Source organism: Notamacropus eugenii, chromosome 6 (assembly GCF_028372415.1).
Source record: "Notamacropus eugenii isolate mMacEug1 chromosome 6, mMacEug1.pri_v2, whole genome shotgun sequence".
Lineage (NCBI taxonomy): Eukaryota > Metazoa > Chordata > Mammalia > Diprotodontia > Macropodidae > Notamacropus > Notamacropus eugenii.
The window spans coordinates 218,849,038-218,863,609 of NC_092877.1; positions in this window are offsets into that span (position 1 = coordinate 218,849,038).

The following is a 14,572-nucleotide window of genomic DNA, read 5'->3' on the forward strand; positions in this document are numbered from 1 at the left end:
GTAGACTTTCATCACGTCAAATCTGACTATTGCAATAGCCTGCTGGCTGGCATCCCTGCCCCAAGTCTCTTACCACTTTTCATCATCCTTCATTTAGCAGCCAAAATGTTCTTCCTAAAATTTCACCCTGTCTTCCCCCCACACTGCTCAATAAACTGAAGTGACTTCTTTTCATTCCCAGGATCAAATACATGATCTTGTTTGGCATTCAGCATCTTTAATAGCACGCCTCCTTTGTTTCTAGTCTTATTCCACCTTCCACCCTTCAAGTACAGAAGACCTGCGATATAATCAATGTGAATAAAATCAGCCTAGTAACAATGGCTTTCTTGACATTCTTCACACAAGAATCCATCTCCTGACTTAAAGAACTTTTACTAGCTCGTCAAGCAATGATCTGTGCCTTCATTTCAGCCTCCTCGGTTTCCCACAAGTCCCAAGACAAAATCCTACCTCCTATAACAAGCCTTTCACAATCCACCTTAATGCCAGTGCCATCCCACTATTGATTATTTCCAAATTATCTTGACTATGACTTGCTTATGCATAGTTGGCTCTATTTTGTCCCTTTTTAACTGTTAGCTACTGGAGATCAAGAATAACTTCTGCTTCTCTTTGCACTCCCAGTGCTTAGAAAGGGTCTGGCACATAGTATATGTTAGTAAGAGTTTTATTGTTGTTATTTTTATCAACTAAATGATTGACGGACTGCTTAAAACAGTAACATGGAGGGAAGGGAATCAAGACACATTTTAATTGATTTCTTCTACATTTCCTTAATATTAATAAAGATTTGAATACTTTTACCAAACCTTTTTCTCTCAGATCTATAAAAGATTCTATCCTTTCTCTCCTTGATCAACAGTGGTATGTCAGAATAATCCTGTTCCTTCCCATCTAACAAGATAGTCTGACCATAGCCTCATATTCAGAAGTTACAGGAATATCCAAATTTAACTCACCCTTCCTGAAGCTATATCTCTTACTGTGTGTGGAAGTGTATCTGAACATAACATCTAGATAGGAACATTGACAGTTATGCTGAACTACCTTCTCTTTACATCATTCTTGGCTACCTGGGCCACAATTTCTTTGGCATCCTCTAAGTCCAAGTTCTTAGAGAAGATATTTATTATCTCAGGGCATGAGTTTATGGATGTAAGCATGGGAGACAGCCTTTCTTCTATTTATTAGAACAGGCAAGAAAAGCTCAGGTATCTCTTTTAACCTTATAAATTCTGTTGCTCTACAATTCTGCCTCCCTTTACTATGGTGTTAGCAGTGGTTGAAAGGTCAACAAATGTTAATCAGCATTAATATTCTAAGATAGCTACTTCACTGATAATAGGATTTGTTTTTACCATATATGAAACAGTCCTTATCATTAAAGGAATATTAAAATATCCCATAATGGGTCCCATTTGTTTTGCATTTATTTGCCACATCCAGGATAGGAAAAATGAGTGTGTTTATTAGAGTTTATTTCTACACCTCTTGGGAGCTTTTTAAAAAACTCATCTAAAATCTTAAAATCATTTATTCTGGAATGACTATGCAATAATCAATAGTCGTGTTAAACATTGAAATTAGTGAAGTACTATAGGCTTTTGGGGTGATCTGGTGTAGACATAATCTTTAAAAGTTTGAAAAAGTCAAAAAGACTACACTGAGAAATTAGAAAGCAAAGATCCTTATCAGAGTTACAATGTTAAAAACATCATTGGATTATTAGACTTTATAAGAGAGTAACAAAAACAAATGGTGGGATTGTGTACTGATAGACAAGTCATACTTGGCACAGACCCTTAGACATGACAGAATGAGTATTGTAAGGGAACTGGATCTGTGATTTAATTGTGCATAGCAGGCAACTGATAATTATTTTTTGGCTTGAATGAACTAGAAAAACAGATCTATAATACTGAATGTTCATAAAGATACTTGATTATATTATTGAACTTGAAATCAAATTAAAGTTCCTTGGAACGATAGTGTGGGATAGATATTTCAGCCAAAAATGACACATGACTGTTTATAAAGAGTAACATTCTGTCTGAGTACATAACATTGCCATGAGACAGTCATCATCAGGATGGACTCAGGGTACATATTGCCTATGAGTGTTGAGGGCACTAGCCTTCCAATCATTTAGTTTCTCACAACCACAGCATCATCTTTGACTCCTCATATTGCCTGAAATTACATATCCAATAAGTTGCCAAGGCATCAGTTTCAACCCCAACTTTCTCATGCATCTGTCTGTCATTCTCTTTCCTACAGAAATACCCAAATTAAAGCCCATATCACCCCTTGCTTGAACTATTTATAATAGCCAGCTAATTGATCTTTCTTTAAGTTTTTCTCCCATTTTAATTCATTCTCCAAACAAAATTCTGAAGTATCTTATCCCCTTTTTAAAATGTCTTTTTTTACTAATGCACACATTTTAGTACACACACACACACACACACACACGCACATATTCCCAATCCCTCTTAATTCTAATGCTTTTCTCCTATTGATAATCTCCTACTTATTCTGTATATAGTCTGTTTGTACATGATTGTTTGCATGTTATGTCCCCCTTGTTCAAAGTGGGGATTGTCTTTGTCTTTCTTTGTATCCTCAGTGTTCAGTACAGTGATGGAATATGCTTATTGACTAATGCTTATATTGACCAATTAACAAGTAAATAGTAATATGTAATAGTAATAGTAATAGTAAAAATGCATGTATTTTATAAATAAATAAAGTTGAGGAACCATTGCTTAGGCATATGACGTTGAACTTAATAAATTATATTTATTAGCACCGATGATAACATTGTAAACAGCATGTTCTTCAAATTGCAAAAGCTATAAAATATGGCTGTATTTACATCATATTGTAAAAGGAGAGGGAAACAATAGAAATCAATTAAGACTGGAATTCTTTAAAATTAATTTACTTTTTTCAGTTTTCAGCATTCACTTCTGATGAGGGCTAGAAAGATAAAGAAATGTGAAGACTGGAGTTAGCTGTGTGGGCTGCCCAGAAAGAAGGTGCAGACTCAAGCATTCTTGAGGTCAAGGTAGTAAAGATTTATTATACTTTGCAGCATGCAAGAGTTCTTAGGGAACCTGTAACCTTAGAGAGGTACAGTTTAAGCTTATATAGGATATTCTATTGTAAAAAAATGTGCCAAATGTGCTAACTAGGTGATTCAGGGAAAGATTAGGGAAAGGATAAGGAGTGGTTAGTTCTTAAAGGAACATGAACTTTTATGTCTGTTGAGCAGGTATTTTACCCAGAGTTCACTGGAAAATAGCCCAAGGGGGTGGGTACTACATGGAGGTGTGATTTTAGGCTTGAAACTTAACTAAGTAAACTAACCATCAAGGCTAACTGAGAAACATTCAGGCTGCTCCTACCAATGTCTTGCTGCACAAAAATAAATGTAAGGGAGTATGCACATGTCTAATTCTCAGATACATATGATTGGTCAGTGATTTGTTTGGCTGTTGCCCGCTTCTGAAGAAGACAAAAATGACACCACTATGATAAAGTGAAGTATTAGTATGTAAGACTGTGGCTGATCAGACAAATACGAGCTTGGAATGCTCCACCACAGGTTGGGAACAAATAATCCACAAGAATTTTTGATGTAGATACTCCAAATTTTCACATCATATGTTTACTTTATGTTGTCTCAATTCTGCTTTGCTCATAGAGCACAACACCCTTTCTGATGTGGGCATGCCATGCTGAATAGTCCTGTGCCAGTGTCTCCCATGTTGCACAGTTAAATCCAAAGTTCTTGAGAGAGACCTTGAATATGTCCTTGTATCACTTCTTCTGACCACCATATAATCACCTGCCCCATGTAGTTCTCCACAAAATAGTCTTCTGGAAAGCGTATGTTTTACATGAGAACAATGTGGCAAGCCCATCAGAGTTACACTCTCTGAAGTGTAGTTTGAATGTTTGGCAGTTCAGCTTGAGCAAGGACTTCAGTGCCTGGTACATTATGCTGCCAGGTGATCTTCAGAATCTTCCTAAGACAGTTCAAATGGAAGCGATTCAATTTCCTAGCATGGCACTGGTAGACGGTCCATGTTTCACAGGCATACAACAATGAGGTCACTCTCACAACAGCTCTGTAGACCTTCAGTTTGATAGTCAGTCCAATACCTCTTTCCTCCCAAATTTTTCTTCGGGGCCTCCCAAACACTGAGCTAGCTCTGGCAATGCATGCATCAACCTCATTGTCAATATGTACATCTCTGGAAAGTACACTCCCAAGGTAAGTGAACTTATCCACAGCATTCAAAACTTCATTTGTTGTAATTGATGGTTCTTTGTATGAATGGTGTGGTGGTGGCTGATGGAGCACCTGTGTTTTCTTGGTGATAATTATTAGGCCTTTATGTGTATGACCTGGTACACAGCCAGTTTAGCCAGTACACAGCTGGCTCAAACTAATAAATTCTATAGGTGCACCTGGCTACCGTATCATGAAGAGAGATCTAGGGTAGTCTGTCCATGGGCTGGGGAGAAACTGCCTTGGATAGTGTTTTGAGACTAGGGTGAAATGTGATTTTAGAATTGGAGTCCAAGCACAGGCATACAAGCATCCCTTCACTTCCACATAATTTTGAATTTCAGATTTTCCCCCCATCTCTCCCTTCCTCCCACCTCAGGATAGCATACCTTCTGATGACTTTTTCCTGCAATCTGTCCTCCCTTCCATCAATATCCCCCCTCATCCTCTTCCCTTCTATATTTCTGCAGGGCAAGACCAACTTCTATATCCCATTGCCTGTATATCTTGTTTTCCAGTTACATGCAAAAGCAATTTTTAACATTCATTTTCAAAGCTTTGAGTTATATGTTCTCTGCCTTTCCCTCTTCCACCCACCCTCACTGAGAAGACAAGCAATTCGATATAGGTTATACATGTGTAGTCATGCAAAACATATCCATAACAGTCATATTGTGAAAGACTAACTGTTCTTCCCTCCATCCTGTCCTGCTTTCTATTCTCTTCTCTTCTTTTACCTGTTCCTCTACCAAAATGTTTGCTTCTAATTACCCCTTCCCCAATCTACTGTTCATTTTATTATCCCCCCATTCCTATGCCTTCCCTACCCTCCCAATCCTTAGGGTAAGACAAACTTCCATACCCAATTGAGTGTGTATATTATTCCCTCCTGAAGTATATTTGAAAGTCATATTATCTATTCATTTTTGCTCTTTTCTACAAGAATGTTTGGAAGTTCTCTGTTTCATAGAAATCTCATTTTTTCCCCTGAAGTATTATACTCAGTTTTGCTTGGTAGGTGATTGTTGGTTTTAATCCTACCTCCTTTGACCTCTAGAAGATCATATTAAAAGTCCTCTGACTCCTTAGAGTAGAAGCTGCTAAATCTTGGGCTATCCTGGTTGTGGTTCCACAGTACTTGAATTGTTTCTTTCTGGATGCTTGTAATATTTTCTCCTTGACCTAGCAACTCTGGAATTTGGCTACAATATTCCTCAGAATTTTCCTTTTGGAGTGTCTTTCAGGAGTTTACAGGGAGATTCTTTCAATTTCTATTTTACCCTCTGGTTCTAGAATATCGGGACAGTTTTCCTTGATAATTTCTTGAAAGATGATGTCTAGCCTTTTTTTTCTTCTTGATCATGGCTTTCAGGTAGCCCAATAAATTTAAAATTGTCTCTCTTGGATCCACTTTTCAGGTCAGTTGTTTATACAATGAGGTACTTCACATTGTCTTCTCTTTTTTTACCCATTCTTTTGGTTTTGTTTCATAATTTCTTATAAAGTCATTAGCTTCCATTTGCTCCCTTCTAATTTTTAAGGAATTTTTTTCTTCAGTGAGTTTTTGGACCTGTTTTTCCATTTGGTCAGCTCTATTTTTTTAAGGCATTCTTCTCCTCATTGGCTTTTTGGATCTCTTTTGCCATTTGGGTTAGTCCAATTTTGAAACTGTTATTTTCTTCAGCATTTGGGGGGAGAGGTTCTTTATCAAGCCCTTAACTTATTTTTCTTGAATTACTTTCATTTCTCTTCCCAATTTTTCCTCTACTCCTAGTACTTGATTTTCAAAATCTTTTTTTTTTAAACTATTCCATGTTCTGAGACCAATTCATGTTTTTCTTGGAGTCTTTGAATGCAGGAGCTTTTTTATTTTCTTTTTTTCTGGCTATATGTTTTAGTCTTCATTACCACCAATAAGATAAGAAAATACCTCTTCATCAAGAAAGTCAGAATCTATAGTCTATTTCTTTCTCTTCTGTTTCTCTTCATTTTCCCAGTTCCTTGACTTTTGAGTTCTTTGTTAAGTGGAGGGCTCCAGAAGCATCCTCTTCTTCAGTAGTGGCTGACACATCCCTGGGGCTGGGGCTGGGGCTGGGGCTGATGCCAGGGCTGGGATCAGACAATGCTCCCCTCTTAGCCTGGTGAGTGACCCTACCCACTGACTTTTGAAGCTGTCTGGTGTTTGTGGATTGAGAGGTCTGGAAACTGCAGCGACTACCATCAATTCAGTCCCCTAAGAGCTGCTCCCCCTCAGTCCATACTGACCAAACTCTGCTCTGCTCCCAGACAGGTGTGATAGACCCTTCCTGTTTACTTTTCAGATTGTCTTTGGCTGGAAATTTGCTTCAGTTTGTCATTTTGTTAATTCTGCTGTTCTAGAATTTCTTTAGAGTCATTTTTAAAGGTTTTGTGGGGGCTTTGGCAGGAGAACTCTAGGACATCCCCACTTCTACTCTATCATCTTGGATCCTCTCCCAATGCTGAAGTTAACTTATTCTCTATCATGGGCCCCTTTGGAAAGCTGTGGAATCCTATGGGACTCCTAATCAGAATAATGTTATTAAATGCATAAAATAAAATAGAGATTATAAGTGAATTTATTATATTCAGATATAGTTAACCATATACATCAAAAAAATTAATAGTTTTCAAATTAAAACTTTTACTAAGATAAGGCCTCAAGGTAATGACAGTGACTTTTAGATTCTTCTATTATATTATTAAAATATTATTATGTGAGGTCCTAGAAAATATAATGAAGAAACTCTCTATTTCCTGTGCTTAGAACATTATCTGGTATGCAGCAAGCAATTAGCAAACTCTTGTGAACTAACTGACTACTGTGCAAAAGATGATATGTGATATAGGAGACCTAGATTCAAATCATCATTATGACACTAGGTGGTCAAATGTCCTATGGGCACGGTCTACATTTTTCCAAAATTTTGTCTTCAGCTTCTTGACGTGTAAAATGGGGATAATAATTCATATAACACCACATAGAATTGTGATGCAAAAAGTACTCTGCAAACTTTAAGGCAATACAAAGTAGCATAACATTAAAATATTAAAGCACCATAGGGAAACAAGTTATATTTTTCCTCTTTATTTTTTTACATAGAAAATTGTACCAGATCTTCATTTAGCCTGAGGAGAAAGATATGTGGTCATCTACTTCTAGACAACATGTATAATATAGCTTAATAATCCCTTTGTATACACTCAGAAGATTCACTGTATAACTGTAATTGTCTCATGTTTAAAATGTTATTCAGCACTCAATGAGGTAATCTTCAAATGTACATTGAAATATGGCCCTACTCACATAAGAATATTTTTTCCATTTCATCTTGAGAGTTCCTAGGTACTTGTTTGCTTTTGTTATATTTAAAAGAGCAAATGTACTCTTCTCTAAGAGTACTATGGCTTCTGAAGACTATCCTATTCACTTTCCTGTTTTTTTTTGTACTCTTTCTAGTTTCATAAGATCAGAGATTTGGAGTAGTAAGGGACTTTGGAAGTCATTCAGTCCAACTCCTTTTATTAGAGATGAGGAAACTGAGTTTCAGATGTTAGAGGAGGGATTTCGTCTGAAATCCCATGATTCCAATTTCAGTGCTTATTCTGCTACACTAGACTCCTGGTGACCTTTGTTCATGTTACTTGTTCCCTATACTTGGAATGCTGAAATTCCACTTTATAAATTTGAAGAAGGCTTTGAGGGTGGTGGTGAGAGGGCTGATAGGGAACTGGTCATCCAAATTGCATGTAAGTGCATGTGTGTTAAATTCTATTTACAAATACATTATTTTAAGAATATCTTTTAACCCTCATCAGTGTCAATCTTAAAATAGTTGCAGATAAAGGATTGATGTAACTAAAGCTGCTGCTGTGGTGTTGTGTTATTTGAAAATCCTCCAGAATTAACTAAAAGTTTGCCCTACCTGTCACCCTTCATGGTAGGCATCAAAGCTGGTCTAACCTGGGATCATCTTGCATCTTTCACATAAGAGGTATTGTGGAGTTTCGTAGCCAGACGACGCCAAAGCAGCATACCCTGACAGAGTGATAATGGACTCTCAAATGAAAAAAAGGGGAAAAAAACACCTTAAAAGCTTTTGTTTCTTTTTCTTTTTTCCTGTCACTAAGGCATTTTCCTAAATTGGCTCTTGACCAGCAAGATTTGTCAGCAAGTTTAACAGAAAGACATTACTATTAAGGGCGAAGATGATAGAAACGTAGGTATTCCCCTTAGCTGTAACGTAGAGCTCATTAGATTCTTTACCTCTTATCAAGGTGTCTGTTTCAATTAGTCTCCTTCCTAAATGAACAAATACCTTAATTGTTTAATCCTCTCTCTTTTCCATTAAACATCACTCTGAGATGCTCCAAGGTGAAGCAGACAGAGGTTAGAGTTGCTTGCACCATTTGAGTCTTACCATTACGGGTTGTGACTTGGGGTGCCTGATAGCTTTCACAAGCTGATAGCACTTAATTGCTGCCTGAAGGTCTTGATATATTTTGTTTGCTACAAAAAGGAGTGTTAGTGTTGCCAGAGCCGTGGTGACACGTTACTGAGAAAAAATGTGAAAGTGAATGTCTAACCATGATAAAGCCTGAGGGGGTGAAAACTTAGATAAAAGGCACTGAGGTATTTTGAGTGCATGCTATGGGCAGACCTTTGATTGGCTTCTGCCTGCCTTAAGAGAACAAATCATAGACTGTCCCTCCCCCAAAAAATAACAAAACTGTTTTGCTTAACTATGCAGCATGTGTAGATTCTGGCAGACAATTTTGCATTGCCAAAGACCTTGAACTAAAGTTATTATTTACAACAGAACTTTTTTTATGTTCTGAAATCAGAAAGTCATTTAGGTTAGGGGTAGACAGCTGTGTGAAGTGTTTTCCAGTAAGGAATGTCTGCAAATTAGTAATTCAGCAAAATATGCAGCTGGTAATTTTGTTGTAAAATCAACAATTTTGGAAAGACTTGGAAGCTGAAAAAAATGGCCTCAGAATAAAGCTTAAAATCTATAATAACTGAACCTGAAACAAATTTGTTCTAGAAGATTGCATTATTTTTATATTGGTTTCCTGGCATATAGGAAAAACAACTTTTTGACATTTATTCTCTACAGGGGAAAATATGTATGTGTAACTGGGTGCATTTATGTGTGTATGCATATGTGATCTTTTTGCTTCATTTAGCTTTTTTTAAATCTGTCAAAACTAGTAATGACCAGTTGCTAAGCCTGTGACCATTTGCTTGTCATTTCTAACCAGTTCTCTTATTATAAGAAATTCTTGTAATAGTTGTAGGTAATTATCATCTAAACTATTGTATATTTGGACATTTCTTCCTCATTAGAATTTAAGGTTCCTGAGGGCAGGGATTATTTTTCTTTTTTCCTTTGCATAGTAACATTACATAAATATCATTGATCAAGCCAGCTAGGTAGATGGGGCTGAACCTAGGGACTAGATTGTGAGTTTTGTTGATCTGTCAAGTAAGGAACCTTCTTTCAACAAATGAGGCCATCATTTTCTTTGCGACACATAGTCTTAGAGAGTTGACTAGAACACTCATTAAGAGGCAAACTTACTTGCCAGTGGTTAAGCAGCTAGTACATGATAGATGAAGGATTTGACTCCAAGTCTTGGGGACATCTACAACAACTTTCTATCAACTATCCCATACTGCTTCTCCTATCTACCTATCCATCTATCCATTCATCCATCCATCCATCCATCTAATCTATCTATCTATCTATCTATCTATCTATCTATCTATCTATCTATCTATCTATCTATCTATCTAATCTATCTACCATCTATCTGTCTATCTATCTATCTATCTATCTATCTATCTATCTATCTATCTATCTATCTATCTACCATCTATCTATCTATCTATCTATCTATCTATCTATCTATCTATCTATCTATTTATCTATCTATCTGCCTGCCTGTCTTTCTATATAGAAATAGGTGTAGTTTATCTTTAAACAGACAGACAGACAGATAGATACAGAGATAGATAGAGAGAGAGAGAGATGGAGAGATAGGTAGATAGATAGAGGCAATCTTATCTCTACCTTTAATCACAGGTTTTTGCCAAGTTAGCAGTTTTGTTCTTTTGAGTATGATGTCACCATAGTCCTCCAATCATAGCTCTGTAGCTGAAAATAGTAGGCAAAACTCCAGGCTAATCAGTGGTAACAGGAAACCTTGGAGAAAGGAAAAATGTTGTTAAAATACAGATAAATTGCCTGGATCCTTTATACCTACCTAATCTAGGATATACCTAGTCTAGTTTAGTCTCAGAATAAAAGCTTAAACCAAAATCTGGGTGGGGGGGAAGAAATTTCTCTGAGATTCATTTTATTATGAAAATTGAAGAAAACTCAAAATTTCAATATAAAACCCAACAAAACAAATAATCCCAGGCTTACTTGTTCTTCCAAGGTCATATTTTCTTTTTTTTTTTTTTTTTCTTTTTTTTTTTTTTATTAATTTTTTTATTTTTTTAATGTTTAACAATCATTGCCATACAATTGCGATTTTATCCCTCCCCACCCACCCCCCACTACCTCCCTCCCTCCCCACGACTGCATACAATTCTGTATAGATTCTACATATACTTTCCTATTGAGTATATTTTCACTATAGTCATGCTATGTAGTCAGACTAAGATAAATGAAAGAATCCATATAACAAATCAGAACATGATACACAAACAGATACACATACACAAACATGATCTGCTACATTATGTGAGTGACTTCCATATTTCTCTCTCTGAGTGTGGAAGGCATTTTGCCTTGAGGTCCACCATTGGGATTTTTTTTTTTTTTTCAGAAGTTCTTGTGTTATTACAAAAATCTAAGTCTACCAGAAAAAACTCTCACACACTGTGGTTGTTGCTGTGCATAAAGTTCTCCTGGTTCTGCTCCTTTCACTCAGCATCAGGTTATATAAGTCCTTCCAGGCCTCTCTGAAGTCTTCTTGTTCATCATTTCTTATGGAACAATAGTACTCCATTACATTCATATACCATAATTTATTCAGCCATTCCCCAATTGATGGACATCCCCTTGACTTCCAGTTTTTGGCAACTACATAGAGTGCTGCTATAAATATTTTTGTACATGTGGGACCCTTTCCCATTTTTATGATCTCTTGGGGATATAGTCCTAGTAGCGATATTGCTGGGTCAAAGGGTATGCACATTTTTGTAGCCCTTTGGGCATAGTTCCAAATTGCTCTCCAGAATGGTTGGATGCGCTCACAGCTCCACCAACAATGAATTAGTGTTCCAACTCTCCCACATCCTCTCCAGCATTTATCATTTTCTTGTTCTGTCATGTTTGCCAATCTTATAGGTGTGATGTGGTACCTCAGAGTTGTTTTGATTTGCATCTCTCTAACCAATAGTGATTTAGAGCATTTTTTCATATGATTATAGATAGCTTTAATTTCTTCCTCTGAAAATTGCCTGTTCATATCCTTTGACCATTTATCAATTGGGGAATGACTTGTATGATTATACATTTGGGTCAGTTCTCTATATATTCTAGAAATGAGGCCTTTATCCCCGAGCTTAGCTGTAAAAATTTTTTCCCAATTTACTACATCCCTCCGTATTTTGGTTGCATTGGGTTTGGTTGTGCAAAAACTTCTCAGTTTAATGTACTCAAAGTTATCCATTTTGCATTTCATAATGCATTCTATCTCTCCTTTAGTAAAGAATTCTTCCCTTCTCCATAGATCTGATAAATACACTATTCCTTGCTTCTCCAGTTTATTCATGGTATCAATCTTTATACCTAAATCATGTACCCATTTGGACTTTATTCTTGTGTACGGTGTCAGGTATGGGTCTATGCCTAATTTCCGCCACACTGTTATCCAGTTTTCCCAGCAATTTTTGTCAAACAATGAGTTCTTATCCCAGAAGCTGGGGTCCTTGGGTTTATCAAACAGAAGGTTGCTATATTCCTTGCCTACTGCATCTTGAGTGCCAAGTCTATTCCACTTGTCTACCTCTCTGTTTCTTAGCCAATACCAAGTGGTTTTGATAATTGCTGCTTTATAGTACAGTTTAAGGTCTGGTAGCGCTAGGCCACCTTCCCAAGCATTTCTTTTCATTAGTCCCTTTGATATTCTGGACCTTTTGTTTTTCCAAATGAATTTTGATATTATTTTATCCAGCTCTAGAAAGTAATTGTCTGATAGTTTAATTGGTATGGCACTAAATAAGTATATTAATTTGGGTAGAATTGTCATTTTTATTATATTAGCACGGCCTACCCATGAGCAACTAATGTTTTTCCACTTACTTAAATCTGACTTTATTTGTGCAAAAAGTGTCTTGTAATTGTGTTCATATAGTCCCTGGGTTTGTTTTGGCAGGTAGACTCCTAAGTATTTTATACTGTCTACCCTAACTTTAAATGGGATTTCTCTTTCTATCTCTTGCTGTTGAACTTTGTTGCTAATATATAGGAATGCAGAGGATTTGTGTGGGTTTATTTTGTACCCTGCAACTTTGCCAAAGTTGTTTATTAATTCAAGTAATTTTTTACTTGAATCTCTGGGATTCTCTAGGTAAATCATCATATCATCTGCAAAGAGTGATAACTTAGTTTCTTCTTTGGCTATTCTAATTCCTTGAATATCTTTATCTTGTCTAATTGCTACAGCTAACATTTCTAGTACCATATTGAATAATAGTGGTGATAATGGACAACCTTGTTTCACCCCTGATCTTATTGGGAATGCATCTAGCTTATCCCCATTGCATATAATGCTTGCTGAAGGTTTTAGATAGATACTGCTTATTATTTTATGGAAAGTTCCCTTTATTCCTACGTTCTCCAATGTTTTTAATAGGAATGGATGTTGTATTTTGTCAAAAGCTTTTTCTGCATCTATTGAGATAATCATGTGGTTTTTGTTAGCTTTGTTGTTGATGTGGTCGATAATGCTAATAGTTTTCCTAATATTGAACCAGCCCTGTAGTCCTGGTATGAATCCTACCTGATCATAATGTATTAATCTCGTGATAAGATGCTGTATTCGTTTTGCTAAAATCTTATTTAAAATTTTTGCATCTATATTCATTAGGGAAATTGGTCTATAATTTTCTTTCTCTGTTTTGTCTCTTCCTGGTTTGGGTATCAAAACCATATTTGTATCATAGAAAGAATTTGGGAGGACTCCTTCTTCCCCAATTTTCAAGAATAGTGTATGTAGTATTGGAATTAACTGTTCTTTAAATGTTTGATAGAATTCACTTGTGAATCCATCTGGCCCTGGAGATTTTTTCCTAGGGAGTTCATTGATGGCTTGTTCAATTTCTTTTTCTGAGATGGGGTTGTTTAAGTATTCAACTTCCTCTTCTGTCAATCTGGGCAATTTGTATTTTTTAAAATATTCATCCATCTCGTTTAGATTATCGAATTTGTGGGCATAAAGTTGGGCAAAGTAGTTTCTAATTATTGTTTTAATTTCCTCCTCATTGGAGGTGAGTTCACCCCTTTCATTTTTAATGTTAGTAATTTGGTTTTCTTCTTTCTTTTTTTTGATCAGATTTACCAAAGGTTTATCAATTTTATTAGTTTTTTCATAAAACCAACTATTGGTTTTATTTATTAATTCAATAGTTTTCTTTATTTCAATTTTATTAATCTCTCCTTTGGTTTTCAGTATTTCTAATTTGGTATTTACTTGGGGATTTTCAATTTGTTCTTTTTCTAGCTTTTTCAACTGCAAGCCTAAGTCATTGATCTCCTCTTTCTCTATTTTATTTATGTAAGCATTCAGAGATATAAAACTTCCCCTAATAACTGCTTTTGCAGTGTCCCATAAGTTTTGGTACGTTGTCTCACTATTGTCATTCTCTTGAATGAAGTTGTTGATTGTTTCTATGATTTCTTCTTTAACCCAATCCTTCTTTAGAATTAGATTATTTAGTTTCCAATTGATTTTTGGTTTCTCTTTCCATGGCCTTTTATTACATGTAATTTTTAATGCATTATGATCTGAAAAGGATGCATTGATTATCTCTACCTTTCTGCACTGGATTGTGAGATTTTTATGTCCTAGTACATGGTCAATTTTTGTAAATGTTCCATGTACCGCTGAGAAAAAGGTATATTCCTTTCTATTCCCATTTAATTTTCTCCAAAGATCTATCATATCTACCTTATCCAGAGTTTTATTTACCTCCTTAACCTCTTTCTTGTTTATTTTAAGGTTGGATTTATCTAG